This window comes from Dasypus novemcinctus, chromosome X (genome assembly GCF_030445035.2).
Source record: "Dasypus novemcinctus isolate mDasNov1 chromosome X, mDasNov1.1.hap2, whole genome shotgun sequence".
Classification (NCBI taxonomy): domain Eukaryota; kingdom Metazoa; phylum Chordata; class Mammalia; order Cingulata; family Dasypodidae; genus Dasypus; species Dasypus novemcinctus.
The window spans coordinates 167,109,520-167,133,072 of record NC_080704.1 but is presented as its reverse complement, the minus strand read 5'-3'; the positions used below and the strand labels follow the sequence as shown (position 1 = coordinate 167,133,072).

Genomic DNA, 23,553 nt, shown 5'->3' with positions numbered 1-23,553 from the left:
CATGCATCTATTGTATCTAACACCTATAACCTTAAAAAGCATAGTGGTTTCTATTGCAGCAACAATGTAGTCTCATTTCATAAACTCTATCTAGATTATGTGAACTTGAATGTTTAAAAAAACATTTGGGTTAGCTTTTAAGAATGTTTGAAGCATTGAAAGTTCGGTTTCCTCAATTCCCAGGATTTAGAATTATTTAATTTATATAAGAGCTTATTTATCTGTAAGCCAATTTGAACAAACTTCCTTTGAGGAATTTTACAGTTATTATAGCAGTACCATCTGGAGGAGAAATATCATACATATAATATATATACACAAAATTAAACACACACAAACACAATAAAAGACTTATAATTCAAACTTTGTAGGCATGAGTCAAACAAATTGATTCTATAAAAACACAAAAAGACAAAACACAGGAAAACAAAACTCATTAGATTATATGAAAGTGCTCACTTTTTGCCTTTGCCTTGGCAGATAGTGGATGTTTTGTTTCCTTGTCTGCTCAAGCAAATACCATGCAATGGGTTGGTTTAAACAATGGGAATTTATTCGCGCCTGATTTTGAGACTAAGAAAAGTCCAAATCAAGGCATCATCAAGGTGGCGCTTTTCTCCTGAAGACTGGCATTCTGGGGCTGGCTGATATTTTTTTCCTGGGCTACTCTGTCATGTGGCACTGCACATAGTGGTCTCTCCTGGACTCTTCCTTCTCTACTGGATTTCATTGACCTTCAGCCTTTCTCTCTGTCTGAATTTCATTCTGTTTATAAAGGACTCCCAGTCATAGATTAAGACACCTCCTGATTGAGGTGGGCCATACCGTAACTGAAGTAACCTCATCCAGAGATTCACACCCACAGGAATAAATGAAGTTGAAGAACATTTTTTGGAGTGTACATACAACTCCAAAATGCCACATTGTGTCTCTATTAACTTCTATAATTTTGAATGAGAACCCCCAAGTATAAATTGTAATTAGGCAAACCGAAGGTTGGTAAAAAGATAATTCATGTTGTACTTCTCATTGTAATGATTTAGGAGTTGAGGTTTTCACTAATTTATAAAGGGGAATAGTCAATTGAGAAAAGTTTGCGACTATAGGCAACAATATAGACACTGGGTGATCTGGAATATATTTTCATTGTGTGGGTAGATCTCTTTCTTTGGAGGCATCTCCTAAAGCAAAGGAATGTTTATCGTGTATTGGCCCTAATGCTCTGATAAGAGTTAGGAGTAGTGCACAAAAGGACATCTGAACTATATGCATATAATTTCTTCTATAATTTAGTCTGATTTGTCTTGGGGTCCAGAGAATCCCTTATAATGGGATGAAATTCAGTCCTTGTCTGTTGCACTCCAGTATCAACATATCTTCTAATTTTTAGGAGCAACTGACTTAATGGCTCTGGGAGAACAGGTGGAAAGGGGAATGGGTGAGAAGGGTTTGTGGGACTATAAAGGGAAGTAATAAGACTAGCATCAAGATTTTTTAGCTTTTCCTCTGTACACTTTATGGAATCTTTTAAAAAGGCTATTTTAGAGTCAGTTTTGTCTTTTAGATGCTTCTGAATACCAATCATAAAATGTTCCCCGCTCTTTTTGTGGAGTCACAGAAACTCTCTCTTCATGGGCCCCTCTCAACTGTACTATTTTAGCTAGCTCAAATGCTCATCACAGTGGCCACAGCAAGCTCAAATTGTCCCTAGTAAGATTTACCCATTTACTCCAAAACAAACATGAATTAGGCCCGAAGTGAGAAATTATGTAAGTAAAAGCCATCTTTGTTTAAAGGAAATGAGAGATTTAAATTTAAAATGAGAAGGGCCCACATTCAATCTAAGGTTCCAAAAGCAAAATTATATGGTGATTCTGCAAAGAGAAAAGTGGCTCCCCTACAGTATACTGTAACTCCTGTAACTGTTTTGTACCTTGCCCACCCCCACCAGAGCCAAGGTACTCACCAAGGAGGCATATGGACTAGAACGAAACCAAACAAAACCAATCCACCTGTTATGCAAACAGTTGGTAGTCTTCTCTAGGTCCTGTTTCTGACATCAGGAACTTTCAAAAGAAATGGAATGACCAATAATAGTCAATATGATGGGATTCTTGACAGAGAAACTGCTCAAGCGTCTCAAAATAGTTAGCTAGTTACATTGGCTTATAAAGGCAATTAGGGGATTTCCAAAAGGGAAGTTATAATAATTGGGTGACATTTAGTTTCTTTATTGTAAAGGATGGTCTTGCACGGCAAAGAATGGTCATAGATGGGTTATTACAGAATATCTATTTTTGATCAGTCATTTCTATTGAACCAAAATCAGCTTATTTCCGATTATTGCTTAAAAGCAATATAGCAGGGCATGTTCCATTTTTTTTTTCAGAAAGCCCTCACTTTTATTTTTAACCATTTAGAAAGTACCTGCTACATCTCAGAAAAGGGGTCTCTCCTGGTAGTGCCAATGTAGGCAACCAATTTATTTTACTTGACAATGCAAATATTAAAAGAAAGAAAGCATGAGTTTTATATTACTTTAGGATAAAAATAGACTTCATAGCAAAAAAAATTACCAGACACATTACATAATGATAACCAGGTCAAAACATAGTAATCCTAAATATCTATGCACCAAGCAACAGAGCTGCCAAAATATGTGAAACAAAAACCAATAGAACTGAAAGGAGAAATGAACAATTCCATAATTATATCTGAAAACTTGAACACACATCTTTGAACATTTAATAGATTAACTAGACAGATAATCAGCAAGAAGATAGAAGAAATTAACAGCACCATCAAATAGGGTTTAATAGACATTTAGAGAACTCTCCACACAACAACAGTAGAACACACATTCTTTTCAAGTACATACAGAACACATATCTAGATAGACTATGTCCTGAACCAGAAAATAAGCCTTAACAAATTTAAAAGAAATGAAACCATATGGCCAGTCCTCTGATCAAAATTGAATCAAAATAGAAATGAATAATAGACAATCTCCAAATACTGAAAAATAAATGACACACTTTTCACATAATCAGTGGGTCTAATAAGAAGTTCCAAGAGAAGTAAAAATACACTGAATTGAATGAAAATGAGAATACAATATATGACAATTTGTGGAAAACTGGTAAAGCATGCAGAAGGAAGTACTAGTTGTAACAGCATTCATTTAAAAGAGCAAGTCTCAAATCAATATTCTAATCTCCCACCTCAAGAATCTAGCAAAAAAAGAGAAAGATAAGCCCAAAGTAAGCAAGATGGATGAAGTAATAATGATAAAAGCAGAAATCAATGAAATTGAAGAGAAAAATAATAGAAAAATCAATGAAACGGTGAGCTAATTCTTTAGCAAGATCAATAAAATTGACAAAACTGTAGCAAAATCAACCAGTAAACAGAGAAGACATAAATTACCAATATCAGGAGTTAAGCAGTGCATATCAGTACAGATCCTTTACAAATAAAAGCATAATAAGAGGATGTTACAAACAGACTTTTGACAACAGAGATGAAAATGTCCAATTTGGCAAAAACACAAACTACCAAACCTCACCCAATATGAAGTAAATAAATAGCCTTTAAAGACATTGAATTCATAATTTAAAAGTCCTGCTCCCCAGAAAAGAAATCTTCAGGACCAGGTGATTTCAATGGAGAAGTCTACTAAATATTTAAAGAAGAATTAACACTATTTGTATACAGTCTCTTCCAGAAAATAGAAGCGATAGGAACACTTTCCAATTCATTTTATGAAGCTATTATTATCCTGCTACAAAAGCCAGACAAACACAGCACCAAAAAGAGAACTACAGACCAATAAGCCTCAGGATTGTAGATGCAAAAATCCTTCACAAAATATTAACAAATAGAAATCCACCATACATAGAAAGAATTAAATTCCATGATAAAGTAGAGTTAATTACAAGGGTGTGAATATGGTTAAATATTCAAAGATCAATTAATGTAATCCACCACACTATAAGGCAAAAAATGAAAAATCATATAATCAAATCATATGCTCATTTCATTTAATGCAGTAAAAGCATTTCACAAAGTTCAACACTTATTCATGAGAAAAACTGTCATAAAACTACCTCAAGTTGATTAAAAGAATTTACAAAATTTTACAGCTAACATTATTCTTAACTGAAAGACTGAATGTTTCCACCATAAGATAGAAAATAGGAAGCAAAACAAGGCTGTCCTCTGATCACCCTTATTCAGCATAGTACTAGAATTTCTAGCCCATCAAAGAAGGTAAGAAAAGGAAATAAAAGGTCTTACAGAGCAGAAAGGATGAAATAAGCCTGTCCACATTTGCAGATGACATGATTGTCTACATATAAAATCTGAAGGAATCTAAAACAAAACAAAACAAAAGTACTTTTGAGAAATAGTAAGTGAGGTCAGCAAGGTCACAAAGCGTTTTCTGAATGCAGTGAAATTGCACATCAAATGTCATGGCCTTGCACAGTTACATAATATAAAAATGTGGGTTTTCCCTCTTAATGAGCAATGTAATAAAAAGGGACAAAAATTAGATCAATGTCAGAACTGACAATAGCAACTATAGAAGCTATAGAAAACACAGTAGAACAGGAACTTAATTTTTCCAGGAAAAAAATGACCAAATGAAATTGTATGCCAAGCAAAAATATCTTTCAGATCTGAGGGCAAAAATATAACCATTCCAGATTAAAAATAAAACTGTTTATTGCTACTAACAGAAACTCTGTAAAGGGAATTCTAAGGGATATAGTTTAAGCGGAAGGGACATGATACTAAATAGATCCTGCTGCTAAACAATAGCAATCAATGAGCAATAAATGTGGGAAATATGGTGGTATATATAAATAAATGTATAAAGTGTATGAAGTGGTGATAATGTTTGGTGAATTGAAAGAAAACAAGCAAGAAATAAAATGTACAGCAAAAATAGTAAGCAAACAAATTGGGAATGTGTTTTAAGAATTAACATGATCTAAGGTTCTTGTGGTGTTTGCAAGGAGACTAAAGATACTTATAAGATTTAGGGATTTAAAATGTAATAAATACATTTTAAATTTCTGCAGTAGTCACCCTAAGAAGAGAAAGTATATAATGTCTAAATTCATAAAGAAACTAATGAAAATGATTTTCAAAATTACTTTGTTTTTTAAAATAAGGTGATAAAGAAGAAAAATCAAACTGCCAAATACAAAGCACACAATAAATAGTAGATCAATCAAATATGTATTATTAGTCAAATATATATAAAGGTGTCAAATTCTCAAATATTTTTACAAAATCCTCAACCTACTTTTATAAGTAATCTATGGATATCAAAATATTGAAAATGAAATGACATAAAAAGTTATACTAGGCAAATATCAACCAAACTTACATTACTATCAAACAAAGCAGATACCAAGCCAAAAAAGCATTGTAAGAGAAAAGAAGGTCGCTATGATAAAATAAGTATTTTTTTTTACTGGTTCAGCTGAAAAATATATATAGCAAAAATAGAATCTTACAGGAGCTGACAAATTTACCTTCACTGTGGGAAATGTTAACATATTTGATAGAAACAACGGACAAAAGCAATCAATAAAATTATAGAATATTGGAACAACACAATTTACACCAGGGGTTCTTAACAGGGGGTCCATGAGCTTGAATTGAAATTCAAAAAGCATTATTCTTGTGAGGACGTGTTGGTTATGGGTGTGATATATTTATTAAATACTACACAGTATAGTGTGGACTTAGTAAGGGGTGCATTGGCTTTCACCTGACTGGTAAAGGGGTCTGTGGAGCAAACAAGGTCAAGAACCCTTGATTTACATATTAGAACCCTGTCCCCAGGAACTGCAAGGTACACATTATTTTCAAATATTGGATCATGTACATCACCACTGGCTCATTCATAAATGCCAAAAGGTTGAAATCACATAAACCACATACTCTTACCCCAGCCAAGCCACATTAAAGAACAGTGACAAAAAGGTGACAGAAAGCCTGATAAGTTTAAAACTTATGAAACACACTTCAAAATTCATAGGTCAAAGAACTGATGTAGATATTAGAAACATACTTCAAAAAAAAGGAAACATACTTCATACTGATTGATAAAATACATGTTACATGCCCCTCATTCCCACTTACCCCACCCCCACAGCCAGGTCTTTTAGAGAGGGAGAAAGATCCCTGGATCAGCAGAGGAGTGCCTCCCCTGGTAACTTATTGTCAGTAGGGCTCCTGCCTGTGTGCAGGGCTGCCCTGGTGCTTTTGGCAGAATTTCCTTTCCTATCTTTTTTGAGTTTGCCGGGTCAGGAAACAGGAGACCTGGATCACCTTTCTTCTGTTGGGTAAAGGAATGTAAGACATCCTGCTGGTTTCCAGTCCTGGAGTCCCTAAGCAGTCTTCCTCTTTTCACCTTTCAGATTTCTTTTTTGGTTGTCTTGTGCATTATTTCTAGGGTTTCTAGTTGTCCTTAGTGGGAGGAGCAGGGAGAGCCAAATCTATGCCATCTTGTCCAGATTGGAAGTTCCCCCAACCACTTTTAATTATAGTCACCTTTTAGTCATAGAAACATCTGGACCCATATTCAGAACTCCAAACTTTACTCCACGTCTGCTTACCACTGGACATATTCAGTCAGGGGAGGAGGGAAGAGGGACGTTGTCTGCTTGTCCTATTTCTTTTTTTATTCTTCTAGTTTCCCCCCTTATCTCCCACACCTTATCACTAGATATCTCAAGTTTTGATCACCCCAGCATTGTAGGAAGAAGAGTGACAAGAATTAAGAAAGCAGAAATGGTATTAAATGTAATCTGACTTTGCTTTCCTCTGGTGGTAATCAATGTATAAAATTGTGTCTGTCTGTACTTGGAGGATGATCAAAGCTTAGCTGTTCCTTTCCTGTTTTTCAGAAATGCCAGGTATGAATATGTGGCTCTTCTTTCTGACACCCAGGCAATCTCTTTTCCTTTTTTGGCCTCTTGTATTTCCTCTTCATTCCCTTAAAGTTCTTGCAGAGTCACCTTGTCTCCCTAGGCATTCTTCTTAGGCAGGCTTTGAAATGTTTCCAGGTGGTTTCTCTTGACTCATTTGCTTCACATCTAGTAGAAGAGAAACTCCCCCACATTACTGCCCCATTAAGTGGTGGGAATGTAGGCCCTAATGTGCTCTGGTCTTATTTCCTGACATCTCAGGTGTCTAGTCACAGCCTCCAAACTTTAGATCTCTCTGGCCTGAGTCAATAACTAAACGCTGTACCTTCCCAAACTCAAGAGGATGCATGTTAATCTTTCTGAAGCTCCTTTCACAAGGCTAATAGTGAAAGAGAAATGACCCGCGACTAATCTCCTATTTGGGAAAGGAATGGGGGTGGGACTCTACTGCACACTTAACTCTCTCCAAAGAAACTCTTCCTTTAATTTCCAGCTCCACTTTCAACTTCTCCGACTCTGATTAACGAGAGATGGGGGCTGCGTAATGGCCACTATGGTGAGTTTGGGGCACCCTCTTATTATGTTCTCCATTGGTAGTTGAGTATCTTAAGTTGGAAAGCAGGAAGACTTGTCCTTTCTTATCTTTGGGCCTTAGTCAGAGCAGAAACAAACAGAATGATGTTTTAAAGTTCTATAACACACAAAGAGTCCTGGATTTCTTTCATATCTTCAAGATATAGTTCTTTCTCCCTTCACGTTTTTAACAAACTCTCTAGTGTTTTTGGGATGGTAGTCATTTTTTGAGGGGTCATAATATAAATCATATGTGATTCAATATATGCTAGTTAAAAGTAATGCATTAACAATTTCTTCTTCTTATGGACTGCAATCTATATAGTAACAACTCAGGGACCAAGAAGGTAAGAGCGAAGAGAAACCACATACATAAAGAAGAAAAAGCAAGAGGGATGGAGTTTTGGATTTACTATGGCTATTCCATGAATCATCAGAGTGACAGAGAAAAAATCATTTACTCTGTATGCCTAAGTTTTCTTATTTCTTAGCACTAAATGAGGATGACAGTACTCAACCTATCCTATAGGAGCTTATATATATTTATATATATTCATATTTTGAAAATATTAATGTTATGCAATGGAAGCTAATGCCTTTAAATTATTTAAAATGTGCAAAGAACTTAAAATATTTTAATACATATTTTTAATTAGAGAAGTTTTAGGTTTACAAAATATTATACAGAAAATAAAGTTCCCATCGCCCCCTCCCCATTATTAACAAATTGCTAGTGCTGTACATTTGTTAAAAATTATGTGAGAGTGTTATTATATTGTACTGTTAAATATAGTCCATGGTTAACATTAGGCTTCACTGTGCTGAGAACTTTTTAGGTAAGTCACACAATGGCTCTAGGAAATAGTTAGTATAATCATCTACAATGTACAGATGAGGACAATGTGGTAGAGAGGTGAAGTGGCTTGCTACTTTGGGAAAACTAGTAAGGTTCAAAGCCAGAATTTGAACCCAGGCAGTCTATACTGGACTCCTTGCTTGCAACCACTGCACAATACTCTATAAACACCTTTGAAAGTATGATTTATCTCTTTTCCCGCCAAGACATCTCCCCATTGTCCTCCCATAGTCAAAATGAAAGTGATGCCTCAGACTTCTGAGTAATTTTTACTATGTTTTTAAACTAATTGAAGTATATCACTCATACATAAACATACAAAAACAATACGTGTATAATAATAGTTGTGAACTTACAAAGCAAACATATATATCATCATACAGGAATCTCGTAACTCACCCTACCACCAATAACTTGCATTATTGTTAAACATTTTAAACTAATGATTGAAGAGCATTGTCAAAATATTACTACTAAACAAAATATTTTCCCCCAACCAATCCTATTATTATCTTTATATCATTTATATATGAATATATAAAAACAATGAAGTGTATAGTAAAAGTTGTGAACTTACAAAGCAAACATGCATGACTTCATACACGGGTCCCATACATCAACCCTCCACCAACACCTTGCATTGTTATGAGATATTTGTTACAAATTACGAAAGAATTTTTTCAAAATCTTCCTGTTAATTATAGTCCTTAACCAACCTACACTTTGTGTGTACATTTATAAATTAGCTGTTACTCACTGTGTTACTATCCATCTATACATTTCCACACTTTTACAGTAAAGCTAATTAAATCTTCTACATACATTAAACATCTGTAGTCCACTCAGTCCTCCTCTTTTCTCCTTTAAGAATCCACCACCTACCACCAAGTCTTGAAGATATTTTCCTATGCTTTCTTCTAGAAATTTTATGGTTCTTGCTTTTATTTTTAGTTTTTTGATCCATTCTGAGTTAATTTTTGAATAAAGTGTGAGATAGGGGTCTGCTTTCCTTCGTTCAGCTATGAATATCCAATTCCTTCAGCACCATTTGTGGAATGGATTGTTCTGCCCGAGCTGTGTGAGATTTACAGGCTAGTCAAAAATCACGTGACCATACTTGTGAAGATCTGAACCATAAATTTGGTTCCATTGGTCTGTTATGTCTTTATTTAGGCCAGTACCATGCTGCATAATACCTACTATAGGTCGGTATTATGATTTAAAGTCTGGAGATAAGGGTTCATTTTTCCTTTTTATGATATTTCTGGCTATTCAGAACTCCTTACCGTTCCAAATAAATTTAATGATGATGTTTTTGATTTTTTCTTTAATGCTGGTGGGATTTTTATCGGGATTGCATTAATCTGTATATGAATTTGAGTAGAATTGACATCTTAATGATCTTCAGTCTTCCAATCCATGAGTATGGAGTGTTTTTTCCAGTTTTTTAGCACTTTTTAAAATTTGTTTTAACATTGGGTTGCAGTTTTCTGAATACAAGTGCTTTACGTCATTGGTTAAGTTTATTCCTGACTATTTGAGTTTGATCTGTCATGTATTATTTTCACTACTCTTTAGACACTTTTAGTTACTTTTATTGAAATAATCTTCATTTCTAGACTCTCTTCCAGGCACCTCTCTCCTCTTTTCTTTTCAGGTTCTAGCACACCTTTTAGTATTTCCTGAAAATCTGGCCTCCAGCTTAGAAATTCTCTCAGTTTCTGTTTATCTGCAAATATTCTAATCTTGCCCTCATTTTTGAAAGACAGTCTTGTTGGATATAAAATTCCTGACTGGAAGTTTTTCTCTTGTAGTATCTTAAATATATCAGACCACTGTCTTCTTGCCTCCTTGGTTTCTGGTGGGAAATCAGCACTTAATCTTATTGGATATTCCTTATATGTTATGCATTGCTTTTGTCTTGCTGCTCTCAGAATTCTCTCTTTGTCTTTGACATTGACATTCTGATGAGTATGTGTCTTGGAGTTGGTCTATTCAGATTTTTTCGGGTGAGAGCACATTGTGGTCCTTGGGCAGGGAAATCTATGTCCTTCAATAGGGTTGGGAAATTTTCTACCATTATTTCTTCAAATATTCCTTCTGTCTCTTTTCCCTTCTCTTCTCCTTCTGGGACACCCATGAAAAGTATGTTTTCATGCATCTTGCTGTCATTTAGGTCCCTGAGATCTTGTTAGATTTTTTCCATTCTTTTCTTCATCTGTGCTTTTATATGTTCACTTTCAGAGGCCATTTCTTCTAGCTCACCAATCCTTTCTTCTGCCTCCTGAAATCTGCTATTATATGATTCCAATTTTTTTTAGTTTCATTTATTGCACCTTTCATTCCTATAAGAAATGCTATTTTTCTTTGTATGCTTTCAAATTCTTCTTTGTGCTCATCCAATATCTTCTTAACATCCTTAATCTCTTTAACCATCTCATTGAATTTATTAAGGAGATTTGTTGGAATATCTGTGATTAGTTGTCTCAATTTTTTTATGTCATCTGGAGGCATATCTTGTTCCTTTAACTGAACCATAGCTTCTTTTTTCTTGGCGTGTATTGTAATTTTTGGTTGGTGTCTTGGCATCTGGCTTACTAGAGTATTTATTCTGGGTGCAGTTTTTCTCTCTAGTTTCAGGCTTCCTATTGTTTCTCCCTTTCTGGTTATGCAGTAGGAGCCAAGGATGTAGTTCGTGCTATAAGCTGTGGATGATTCAGCTTCCCTCATTGCACCAGGGACCAATGAAACTTCTTTCAACTTTCCCTTTGGCCAGGGGTAGGGAGGAAGCCACAGCTGTGTGGAATAATCCACATGCAGACCTAGACTGTAGTTACCCAGAGAGACTGATGAATCTTCACATCCTTTTCTCCCCTGCCTGGGGAGGGGATGGAGCTGCAGTTGTGGGCAGCAATCTATGCACTCCAGGTCCAAGATGACCACAGTTGCCTTGGTAGACTTCTGATTTTCAGTCTATGCCAGTCAAAGTTATCTGTATAGGCTGGTGCAGGGCTTCTCAGCCTCCTTGCCACAGACGGGGCTGAAGCCTAGGCTAGGGCTGCAGCCTGATATGTGTGAAAGGAACTGGTTCCTGTGGACATTGAGAATTTCAGTCAGCCAGGCCTCCCCTCAGGCTGGGGGCGGAGTCAGAATGGAGTCTACTGGCCTCATTCTGACTTGGGCTGGTTCACACCCCAGCTGTTCCCAGGGTTATATCCCAGCCAGCCAAGTCTACTAATCAGTAGCTGAAATCAGCAGCCAACCGTCTCCTCCTCCACTGTTACTGAAAATGGAGCTTCCAACTCCAGCCACAGAATAGCTCCTGGGGCTGCTCTTCACCAGAGTAGAATAGTCCCAGGCCTCCGTGGCTTAACTGGTAATTCCCTGTCGAGGCTGGAGCAGGACCCCACAGCTTTCTCCTTGCTGGAGGTGGCACTGGGGCCTAGGATAAACCTGCAATCTGACGTGGATGGAAAGACCCGATCCCCACCAGCACTGTGATTTTAATTCCACCCTGCTTCCCCTCATGTCAGGTGTGGAGTTAAGATGGCGGCTCCTGGCCTCTTTCTGACCTGGATGGGCTCAAACTTAAGCTGTTCTCAGGAATATACTGTAGAATGCTGGATTTACTCATCAGTAGCTGAAGTTGGTGCCCAAACATCTCTTTCTCCCCCGTTTTGGGGAAGTGAAGCTTTCAATTCCAGCCGCAGAACAGCTCCCGAGGAGGCTTGTGCATCCCGTGGAGGATGGGCACCGGCCTCTGGGGCATAGCGTGCTCTACTTATGAGTCTTCTCTGCAGATGGGCAGTCTCCTCCTTCCACCCATTCACAGAAGTTGCAGGATGCTCTTCTGGCCTCCTGGAGCCCCCAAACAGGTGCATCAGCTAGCTCCAGAGAGCTCTGGGTGTTTCCTAACTGCCTTGGAGCAGGAGTTGATTCTAGGAGCTTCTTACTCTACCATCATCTTGCTGGTTCTCTCCTCTCTCTGAGTATTTTCATCACTAGCAAGGATAGTTTGCATCTCTAGTGCAGGCCCCCTATCAACATGCACAAATATTTAAGGCTTGGCTTGTTGAAAACCAGGGTTTATTCTGAATATAGGGGCATTGACAAGTGGAGTGCTTTGTAATTATACAGATTCCTAGGCCTTTCTCCTGGAGATAATGGTTTAACTAGATTGAGGATTGGATAAGAGAATGTATTTCTTAAAAATTCCTTAAGTAACTTGGTGAGGTATTTGTATAGACAGTGAAGTTATCTGTACTTCAGAAGTTCTGTTTTCAACACATGGGCATCACATTTACCTTAAACTAGTTGCTGAGCTAATAAATATCTTAGATGATATTACGTTCCAATAATAGTTTCAAAAATAGTCTTACCCCCAATTCTATAAAACCAGAAAGATTTCTAACTGCACCTGCTGAGTAATTACTGTGAAAATTCTTTCCATGTCCTTGTTACAAACAACATTTTCACAAGTCATGCCACTAAATGTTGTCCATGGGGGAAAAACAAGAGTTCAGATGCTTTGCATGGAGATGTCAGAATCTGGAAAAAAAATATGTGTTTGTTCCCATATTTTGAAAGAGGCACAGTACTTCTTCTCCAACAACTCTGCATTTTATTAGAGATTCAGAACTACGTCTTTGGAAACTGGGCTTAGGACAAAGTGTCAAAGCTGTGGCTGTAACAGACATACCAAATGGCCATGGGCAAGTCACTAAACCTTTTTCTGTCGTCTCATTTGTCACCTGGGACCAGAGTGTTTACCTTATTGAAAAGAAGATGTCATTAATTAACAAATACATGTGAAACATCATGTCTGTACTTTTATTATTTTTTAAGATTTGTATTATTTTTTATTTATTTCCCTACCCTTCCCTGCCCCTCCACCCCAGTTGTCTGCTCTCTGTGTCCAATTCCCTTTGTGTTCTTCTGTGTCTGCTTGTATTCTTGTAAGCAGCCCTGGGAAACTGCATCTCTTTTCTGTTGCGTCATTTTGCTGCATCAGCTCTCAGTGTGTGCATAGCCACTCCTGGGCAGGCTGCACTTTCTTTGCATGGGGCGGCTCTACTTAAGGGGCACACTCCTTGCGTGTGGGGCTCCCCTACACGGGGGACACGCCTGTGTGGCACAGCACTCCTTGTGCTCATCAGCACTGCGCATGGGCCATCTCACCACATGGGTCAGGAGTCACTGGGTTTGAACCCTGGACCTCCCATGTGGTAGGTGGGCACTCTATCAGTTGAGCCAAATCCGATTCCCTCTGTACTTTTAAATAAAATGTTAGCTCTTATTATTATCTGCTGAAATGAAAAATGAATATGACTTTATTTTCTTATTGCTTAAATATTTCTTGGCAACTGGGGTGATAGGAAAGAGACATTAACTCCAACCACAGTTCTCATTATAAATTGTTTTTAATAATATATTATGCTAAAACCTACAAGAATGAACTATGATGGCAGGGCCAGTAAGGGGCTCACTTTAAATCTCTATGCCAAGAATAATAGTCTCTTATTGAATTTCAAGACAATGTGTTACAGTCCTTGTGGTGATTTGGAGCTCTACATACCTCACCAAAGCACATGTTCTTAAACTTAATCCATTAGAGTGGGGTGAATCCATTAGAAGTAGTAAGTTTTTATAAGGCTACTTCAGTTACTGTGTGGCACAGCCTTACCTGGAATGGTCTTAATCCTGTGACTGGAGTCCTTTATAAGATAATTAAATTCAGATATATATAGAAAAAGCCACAGAAGGACCAGCCGGAAGCTGAAATCAGTGTAACCCATTAGAGAAGGAATAACCAGGAGAGGTTGCCATGTGCCTTGCTATGTGACAAGTCCCAGAATGCCACATTCTTTAGGGAGAAAGCATTGCTGTGATGATACCTTGATTTGGGCTTGTGTCCTTGTCTCAAAACCATGAGCTAATAAATCCCCATTGCTTAAGCCAGCCTATTGTGTGGTATTTGCCTGAGCAGCCAAGGAAACCAAAACACTTCCTGATGGAAGAACAAATCCTGAAAGGGACATGAGTTACTTGTGTTCTTTCTGGTCCCTAGAATCTTTCTTCACTCTTCTGGAGGTGGCTTCGAGTTCAGAAATTCATATTTAATCACAGTACCCATTTTGCACATGACAAAAGTATATAATGAGAAGGAGTAAAACCCACTGTAGACTAAAATGAGAACTCCATTAGGTTTAAGTACATAATTTTGTGCTACAAATTCTAAGGAAGGTAGGTGAGCTCTACTCGTCATCTAAAATTCCTTTTCACTAAGGAAGTGCTGATAATCCTTAACTAGTGTGAACCTGGAAAGATTTCTGTTGGTATCTATACCCTTGTTTGTGTGCCTTCTATTGCCATGCTTACCTGTGTCCTGATTTTTCTCTTGTGATTTTGAGGGAGAAAAGGTCATTGTCTTTGCATAAGTATTTTTAAAATACAGCCTTTATGTTCTGAGCCCTTAGCAATATGTGACTTAGATAGATGCCATTTCTTCCCTCAAATATGTTCTTCTTAGCTTTGGCAGTGGCTGTGTGTTACTGCAGATTTGTTTTTCCAATCTCAGCACTATTTATGTTCTTTCTGTCAACATCAGTATCAAGTTTATCATATGACAATGGATAGGTATTCTATACCACCATTTTGGGGTATAGTCACTAAACATAACAAGTTCAAACTGATGCAGGATTTCCTGAGTAAGCGAGGGAACATTTGATATTAAAATGCAATCATTTATTAGGTAAGAAAAAGGGAAAAAAAAGACATCCAAATTGGAAAGCATAAATTAAACATACTCTATTTGCAGATGACCTAATTTTATGTTTAAAAAGTCCTGAAAAATCTGCAACAAATCTACTAGAGATAATAAATGGATTCAGTAATGTTTCTATGCACTAAAAATGAACAATTTGAAGAAGAAATTAAGAAAAAATTCCATTTTCAATAGCAATTAAAAGAATCAAATATCTATGAATAGATTTAATCAAGAATGTAAAGGACTTATATACAGAAAACCTGCAAAACATTGCTAAAAGAAATCAAAGAAGACCTAAATAAATGGAAGGTCATTCCCTGCTCCTGGGTTGAAAGACTAAATATTGTCAAGATGTCAGTTCTATCCAGAGCAATTTACAGGTTCAGCACAATCTCAATAAAAATTTCAGTAGCCCTCATTGCAGAAATGGAAAAGTCAATAATCAAATTTACACAGAAGGGTAAGGAATCCTGAAAGCCAAAACCATCTTGAAAAAGAATAAAGTTGGAGGTTTCACCCCATCCAAATTTAATATTTATTACAAAGGTACAGTAATCAAAACAGGGTGATATTGGCATAAGGAAAGCTATATTAATTAATGGAATCAAAATAAGGATTCAGAAATATACCCTCACAGATATGGCCAATTGATTTCTTGACAAGGGTCCCAAATTCACTCAATGGGGAAAGAATAATCTCTTCAACAAATGGTGCTGAGTAAACTGGATATCTATAAGCAAAATAATGAAGTTGGATCCCTAACTTACACCATATACAAAAATCAATACAAAATGCATCAAAGACCTAAATGTAAGAACCAATACTATTAAACTCCTAGTAAAAAACAAAGGGTAATATCTTCAGAACCTTGTGTTAGACAGTGGTTTCTTAGACTTTGCACCCAAAGCACAAACAATAAAACAAAAAATCGGCAAATGGGACTTTACCAAAATTTTAAATTTTTGTGTATCAAAGGACTTTATCATGAAAGTCAAAACAACGTACACAATAGGAGAGATATTTGGAAACCATGTATTTTGTAAGAGTTTAATATCCAAAATATTTAAAGAAATCCTAAAACCCAACAAGAAAAAGACAAAGACACAATTAAAAAATAGGCAAAAGTCTTGAATAGACATTTCTCTAAAGCAGATGTACAAATAACCAAAAAACTCATGAAAATATTCTCACCATCATTCAGGAAAATTCAAATCAAAAGCACAATGAGATGCCATTTCACACCCGTTAGAATGGCTCCTATTTTACAAAAAGAGAAGTAAGTTTAGAGAGCATGTGGAGAACAAAAAATCCATCCATTCCTTGTTGGTGGGAATGTAAAATGGTGATTCCTCAGAAAATTAAGTGTAAACTTGTCATTTGACCTGGTAATTCTATTTGGAGATAAATACTTCAAAGAACTGAAAACAGGAACGTGAACTGATCTATGCACACCAGTGTCCATAGAAGCATTTGTCACAATTGACAAAAGATAGAAGCAATCCAAATGTCCTCCTACAGATGAATGGATAAACAAAATACAGTATATAATACAAATGCAATATTGTTCATCCATAAAAAAGAATGAAGTTCTAATACATGTTACGGCATGAACCTTCAAGATACCATGTTGAGTGAAATAAGCCAGACACAAAAGGACAAATAGTTTATGATCTCATTAATATGAAATAGTTAGAATGTGCAACTTCAGAGTAAAATAAGAGAATACAGGTTATCAGGGGCCAGGGTGATGGTAGGGAATGGGGAGTTTGTGCTTAATTGGTACAGAATTTCTCCTTACAGTGATTAAAAATTTTTGGTAATGGATGATGTTGATGGTAGCACAGCTTTGTGAATGTAACACCACTGAATTGTATATTTGATAGTGGTTAAAGGGGGGAATTTTAGTACTAGAATAAAAATTTTAAAAAGGCTCATAGATTGGTACAACACAAACAGAGAAACTCTAAACTATGAACTATAGTTAATAATATTATTTTTTTAAAGATTTATTTAATTATAATCCCACCACCCCCCTCATCTGTCGGCTTGTTGTCTACTTGTCGTCTCTAGGAGGCACTGAAAACCAAACTCAGGACCTCCCACATTGGAGGTGAGTGCCCAGCCGCCTCAGCCACATCTGCCTGAACCACATCTGTTCCCTGCTGGCTGTGTCATCTCTGTCATCTGTTGGCTGCATCTGCCAGCTGCAGCATCTGCCAGTTGTGGCATCTGCTGTTTATGGTGTCTGCTACTCTTAAGGAGAAACCGAGAAATGAACCAGGGACTTCTCGTAGGAGGTAGGCGCCCAACGCTTGAGGCACATCCACTCCCTATAATAATATTTTGATAAAGTTGTTCCTTCAATTTTAACAAAATTAATGCCGTATTGCAAGGTATTAATAATAGGGGAAAACTGAGTGTGTGAGGGGTTTATATGGGAAAAATAAACATTCTTCATGATTTTTCTGTAAACTTACCACTTCTCTAATACAAAAAGCAAGAACTTGATTCCAAAATTGTGTGTGTCACAATAGCACTTTGATGAGCAATATGGGTGCTACCAAAAAAAAGGATCTCAACACCTCAGAGATTTGATTAAAATTAAGGAAATAAGAAAGATTTTCATCTAAAGGGGAAAAATTATAGAAAGACAGTAGCAAGAGATGACACAAATTAAGGAAAAGTTACAGGTAGTATTTTCAAACTCAATTTCTCATCCCTTATTGTGTGGCCTTGGGCAAGTCACTTAATCTCACCATGTCTCAGTTTCCTCATTTGTAAAATGAGAGTATAAATGGCACCTTCTCTATATGATTATTGTGAAGACTATTATTATTCTAGTAATGGAAGAACTTTTATCATTGATATAAAGGCAGTGGTCACCAGAGGTTCTGAGGGAAGGGACAGGAAGGAATAGGTGAAACATGGGACATTTGAGGTACATTGGAATTGTTCTGAATGATATTGAAATGACGGATATAAGCTATTATACATTTTGTCAAAACCAATAAAACTGTGCCGTGCAAAGTGTAAACCATAAGGTAAACTATAGTCCACAGTTAGTAGCTGTGCTTCAGTATGTGTTCATCAGTTGTAACAAATGATGCCCACTCTACTTCAGATTGAGAGAAGGCTTAAATCCCATGGGGTAGATGGATGGATCTGTCTTGTTTACAGTTGTAGGTACTCTTTGTGCAAGTTCTAATTATCATAAATAGAAAGATTCCATCTTATTTTACTTCAAAGGCTGTAATAATATTCTGCATATCTTGATCTGACATGTTACCATTTGTTCTTAACTGCTTCATTTTCAAATGTGCACCAGAAGATTGGGAAATCTCAAATATACTTTTCTGAATGGTAAATGCAGTTTCTTGAATTAATGGTTGTGGATGGCGTGCAATGACCTCAGAAGCTGCCCAAAGAATAAATAGGGCCACAGTATGTTCACAGTATGTGCAAGGAGTACCCTGTGACTTTTTCAGCTCTTCTGACACTATACTGTGACTGATTAAGTTTTCACTCTCTGAACCCCCCTGCTAAACTTCGGAAGTCATGAAAATAGGGGCTGTGTGTGTATCATTCACTAGTGCATCCAGGGTTTTCAGGATGCAGTCTGCACCCGTTTTCAATCAATGCTTCTTCAACATTTCTTGACCAAAGGATTATGGTTTGCAAGGCAGCATCTAGACTTGCCATATTTGAAAAATGTGGATTGACACTGTACATTACCTGCCACATAGCCATATTCTAATAAAAGGCTAAATTTTTTGGGGGGTGGATATCTGTGGATTGTCTAGCCTACAATATTCTACTTTGTTTTCACTTTTGTAAAAACAGTACCACTCCACCCATTCCTCATCTGAACAAATTTTTCAGCTCTCCCAAACAGTGGCATGTTTTCATCTTTTGTTTCATGAAAATGAGCCAGAAAGAATCACAGAAATGTTGCTTACATAAAAGACATAAGTATAATAAGAACAGTAAGTGGAACTGTGCATGTTCCACATGCTTGAAACATGTGGGTAATAAAATTGTATAGAAATTGCTTTAAGGAGTGTGTGTTGAACAAAAGCTGATAACCTTAAAATGATAGTACTTAGACAGTTATGTGAAGGAAATGTGATTTAAAAAAGAAAACTCCCTGTGAACAATCTAAGAGGGTTGTCAGGCTGTTCTACAGCTGTTCATTTGCATCATTTTCAGCTTCCAATCTCAACCATGTCATTGGGAATTGAATCAGAAAGCAGCCCAACGGGGGACCTCAATTTGCAGTCACAATCCCCTTGCCCCCACTGCCAGAGAATAGGTTTCTTAAAAAAATAGGCAATAAATGGGAGCCTTGTCTCTTCCAGAGACAGCACACCTGGATTCTGCTGTTTAATTTAGGCACATTCCCTACAAAATATCCTTCAATATCATATTCATGAAAAGTATAAAATCAGTGCTCAAAATTTATGGTGTGTAAAACATCAGTTCCTCTTAATCTTTTATAAAGAATAGAATGTGTGTTCCTGAGTTCAACAAAATGAAATATACTTTTCTGTGGAATACTTTTAAATGTGTACTGCTTTTGTACCTTGTTTCGGCTTATTGTTTTGAGTCAAGGGTACAATAAGTGGTGGTATGGAATCCCCAAATGCCTTTGACATTTTCCCCCTTGAGCCAGTAATAATGCCAGGCTTTCTTTGTTAGAGAGCATGCATTGAGAACATCTGTTCTCCTTTAGCCATGGGGAAAACGGTACTGCAACCTTCTCTCTTCTTTTGCCAATAACTTACCTTCTCTGTTCTCTTGCCAATACCTTACTATGTGTCTTAAGGAGATTGCATTTTCTGTCTTCCAAGCAGGTGTTATGTTCTATATCAACACTCTTAGCACCCTCCCCCACTTTTGGACCCCTAGCTGGTGATTTTGTACCTCAACCTAAATCAGAGGTTTTGTGTTCAAACATCAGTTTTGAGGGGGTTAGATCAGGGCCGTGTGAAGAAAACCTGGGATGTGGCACAGAGTATTGTCAAACTCAGACAATACATTCATCATGGCAGGCATCTTATCTCATTGCGGGGTGAATTCAGAAAAGACAGGAACTGCTGCAGGCAAAGGGTGCCTAGAGGTAACATCAGAAGGGCAAGTTTCAAGGCTGTAAGACAGAGAAGTTCATGCCCAAAGACTTCGGAATGTGGTCTACTAGTTCAAGGAGGCTGAATGCCCTGGGGCAGAAAGAGCCTGAGGGCATTTGAAGGATTTCATCCAGGGTACCATTTTGATTGACTTCCCCCTCTGACTTGACTTCGCATGACAAATGGTCTTCAGCATTACCTTGGCACTGAGAGAAATCTTTTGACATGGTGCATTGATTTCATCTAACTAGTCTCCATATCCCCAGTGAAGATGCACCCACCTCTTTCAAAGAATCCCTTCCCTGCAAGGGAAGCAGAATAACCTTTCATAAACAATCAGGCACTTCCTCCTTGCACTCAGGATAGTGATCAGATTTCTTATTGAGGCCGACAAGGCTGTTCGTGATCAGAGGCTGCCAACTCTCCCACCACCTCTTGCCACTTACTCCCTTTGCTTTCTGTGCTCCAATCAAAAAGGAACCAAGGGCGCAGTACCCCATTAGTTTCACAAACTTCCTTACCCCAAGGCTCATGCACTGCTCTTTGCACAGGAGCAAGCTTTCCCATTCTCCTTTCCTGGATAACTCCAATTCATCCTCTAGGTATCAGCTTAGACTGTGTTTGCCCTGGAAAGCCTCCTATGACTTATCCAGTCTGGATTAACAATCATCTTCTTATCTCTGTTCCCACAGTACCCTGTATTTCCCCTACAGTAGCAGTCTAAAAAACCTGATTTTACTTATTAGCAGTAACTTCCCATTGCCCTCCTAACTCCAGCACATGGAAACCACTAATCTACTTTCTGTCTGTATAGACTTGCCTACTCTGGACATTTCATATAAATGGAATTGTACAGTCTGAGACCATTTGAGTCTTGCTTTTTTTACATAGTATAATGTTTCCATGGTTCATCTATGTTGTAGCAGGTATTAGTACTTCACTTTCTTAATAGTTGAATAATATTCCACTGTATGCATATACCACATTTTGTTTATCTTTTCATCAGTTGATGGACATTTGGGTTGTGTCCACTCTATGGCTTTTATTAAAAATGCCTCATTGAACATGCATGTACAAGTTTTTATTTGGACAAATGTTTCCTTTTCCTTGGGGGTAAATCCCTAAGCATTTAATATCCTTTTAGCATGCACTTTGTTAGGTTGATAAAGTAGATTTAGATTTCTAGTTCCACAACTCGAATACGGTCTGGTTCCTTTTCCTCTATTTGTTTTCTTACAGAGAAACAGACAAAAATTAGGAGTATAAATAAAAAAGCAAGCTTTCAGGTGACCTCTGAACTTCCTTAGACTCAGTGGAGTAGAAGAACCCTAGCCTAAACAGGAGTAAAAATTCCTAAAGGAGCTCACTTCTTACCACTCCAGAGTAAAATACTGCACTGATGATGAAGAAGGAGGATGACAATTTGGGGACCTCAAGGTCCCTGAGGAGCCTGGGCTTTGCCACATCGAGTTAGAAGAGAACGAGAAGTTTTGCCACTGAGCATCAGCAGGGTTCACAGTGACTGCTAAAGCCTCAGAATGCCCCAGAGAAAACACCATCTGACTCTTAGCTGCCTGGCGCTGCCTGGGTGTGGACATGGTTCTTGTCAGAAGTGGCCCAGCATTTATTGACTTGACTATTGTGTAGTACTAACAAACTCATCAGCCTTTTGAAAGCATGGGAAGCATAATGTTTAAAACCCATTATTACATTTATATTTCAAACTTACCTACATTTGAATTAGTGCATGATCATTAAACTGCCTTGGCCTACTTTTAAGTTAAGGTCCATGAAATTTAGCCAATTTGTGGAATGACCTAGGAATTGAAGGGGGAATGTCTCATTGCGAAGTGGCAGATTCCAAGGAGACTCAAAACCCCAATAAGGATTTTCCCAGTGCCCCCTACATTACCATAAGAACTGTTTAGACACTACTAGTTTTAGCTGTTGATTTAATGAGGCCCTTTTATTGATATCATTTCCTTTATCTAAATTTGTCCCTTATTTTTACAACTCTCTTTAAAAATACTACCTTAGAGAAAATTTTGTTCTATTAATACATGTCAATATTTAAAAATTTCATTTGTTCTAGGGAGAAAAAAATGTTGCTTTTTCCCCCCAATTAAGATAACAAACAATATTAATTGATGTTACAAATGCTTTTGGGGGGGAGATCAGCTGAGAATATTTTTATTTAAGAGTAATTTCAAATATAAAAAAAGTAGAAATTAACACATACAGTACTGAAAAACTAAAGGACAAGTGTGCTGGTGTGTGTTCTCAACATTCAGATGAGAATTTGGAATTTAACTAGCTGCACTACAGGATTCCTATGCAGCATGTTGAAGTGGTAGGCAATAAAAAAATAAATAGCAATTGATGTTCAATAATAAAATAAGATGCATACTATTTGCAAAACATAACTTTCCCGTTTTGGGGGTGGGGGATAAAGAATTAACTAGCTATTTTTTTCATAAGATTCCATACCTTCAAAATACTCTATCATGTACAAAGTCAGAGATTGTGGCTCACTGAGTTTAGGAGCAATATCAGATTTAAACTCAACCAAGATCACGAAAGGTATTTCTATTCAGTTTTCCTATGCCCCACAGTAAGTTGGAGTAGAGAGCATACAAATTCCTGATGGAGAACAAAAACAAACCAGAAAAAAAGTATTAAAAAATAAATTTGTGTGAAGTTGCTAAAAATGGGAAAAAGAATGTACTTTTTCCACATCTAGTTTTTAAGTGTTGGTTCAAACCAGTTTATTTTAAGATCAGTCAAAATTACAAATGCTTTATTTTTATTTATTTTTCTCTCTTTATTTTTTAAAATGTTACATTAAAAAAATATAAGAAGTTCCCATATACCCCCTAATCCCTTCATCCCACTCCTCACATCAACAACCTCTTTCATCATCATGGTATATTCATTGCATTTGGTGAATACATTTTGGAGCACTGCTGCACCACATGGATAATGGTTTACACTGTAGTTTGCACTCTCTCCCAGTTCACCCAGTGGGCCATGGAAGGACATAAAATGCCCAGCATCTGTCCCTGCAGTAACACCCGGGACAAATCCAAGTCCTGAAAATGCCCCCATATCATATCTCTTCTTCCCTCTCCCTACCCTCAGCAGCTACGGTGGCCACTTTCTCCACATCAATGCCACAATTTCTTCCATTACTAATCACAATAGTTCCATAGTAGAATATCAGTAAGTCCACTCTAATCCATATTCTCTTCCTCCATCCTGTAGACCCTGGGATGTTTATGTCCACTCCATCTC

The 23,553-nt window shown here is 37.2% G+C and overlaps 1 pseudogene; it reads right to left on the bottom strand.

Moving 5' to 3' along the window:
* Window positions 1-21,860, bottom strand: part of LOC101419313 (cytochrome c oxidase assembly factor 8 pseudogene) — a 40,822-nt pseudogene extending 18,962 nt beyond the window's left edge.
* Window positions 21,861-23,553: the final 1,693 nt, after the last annotated feature.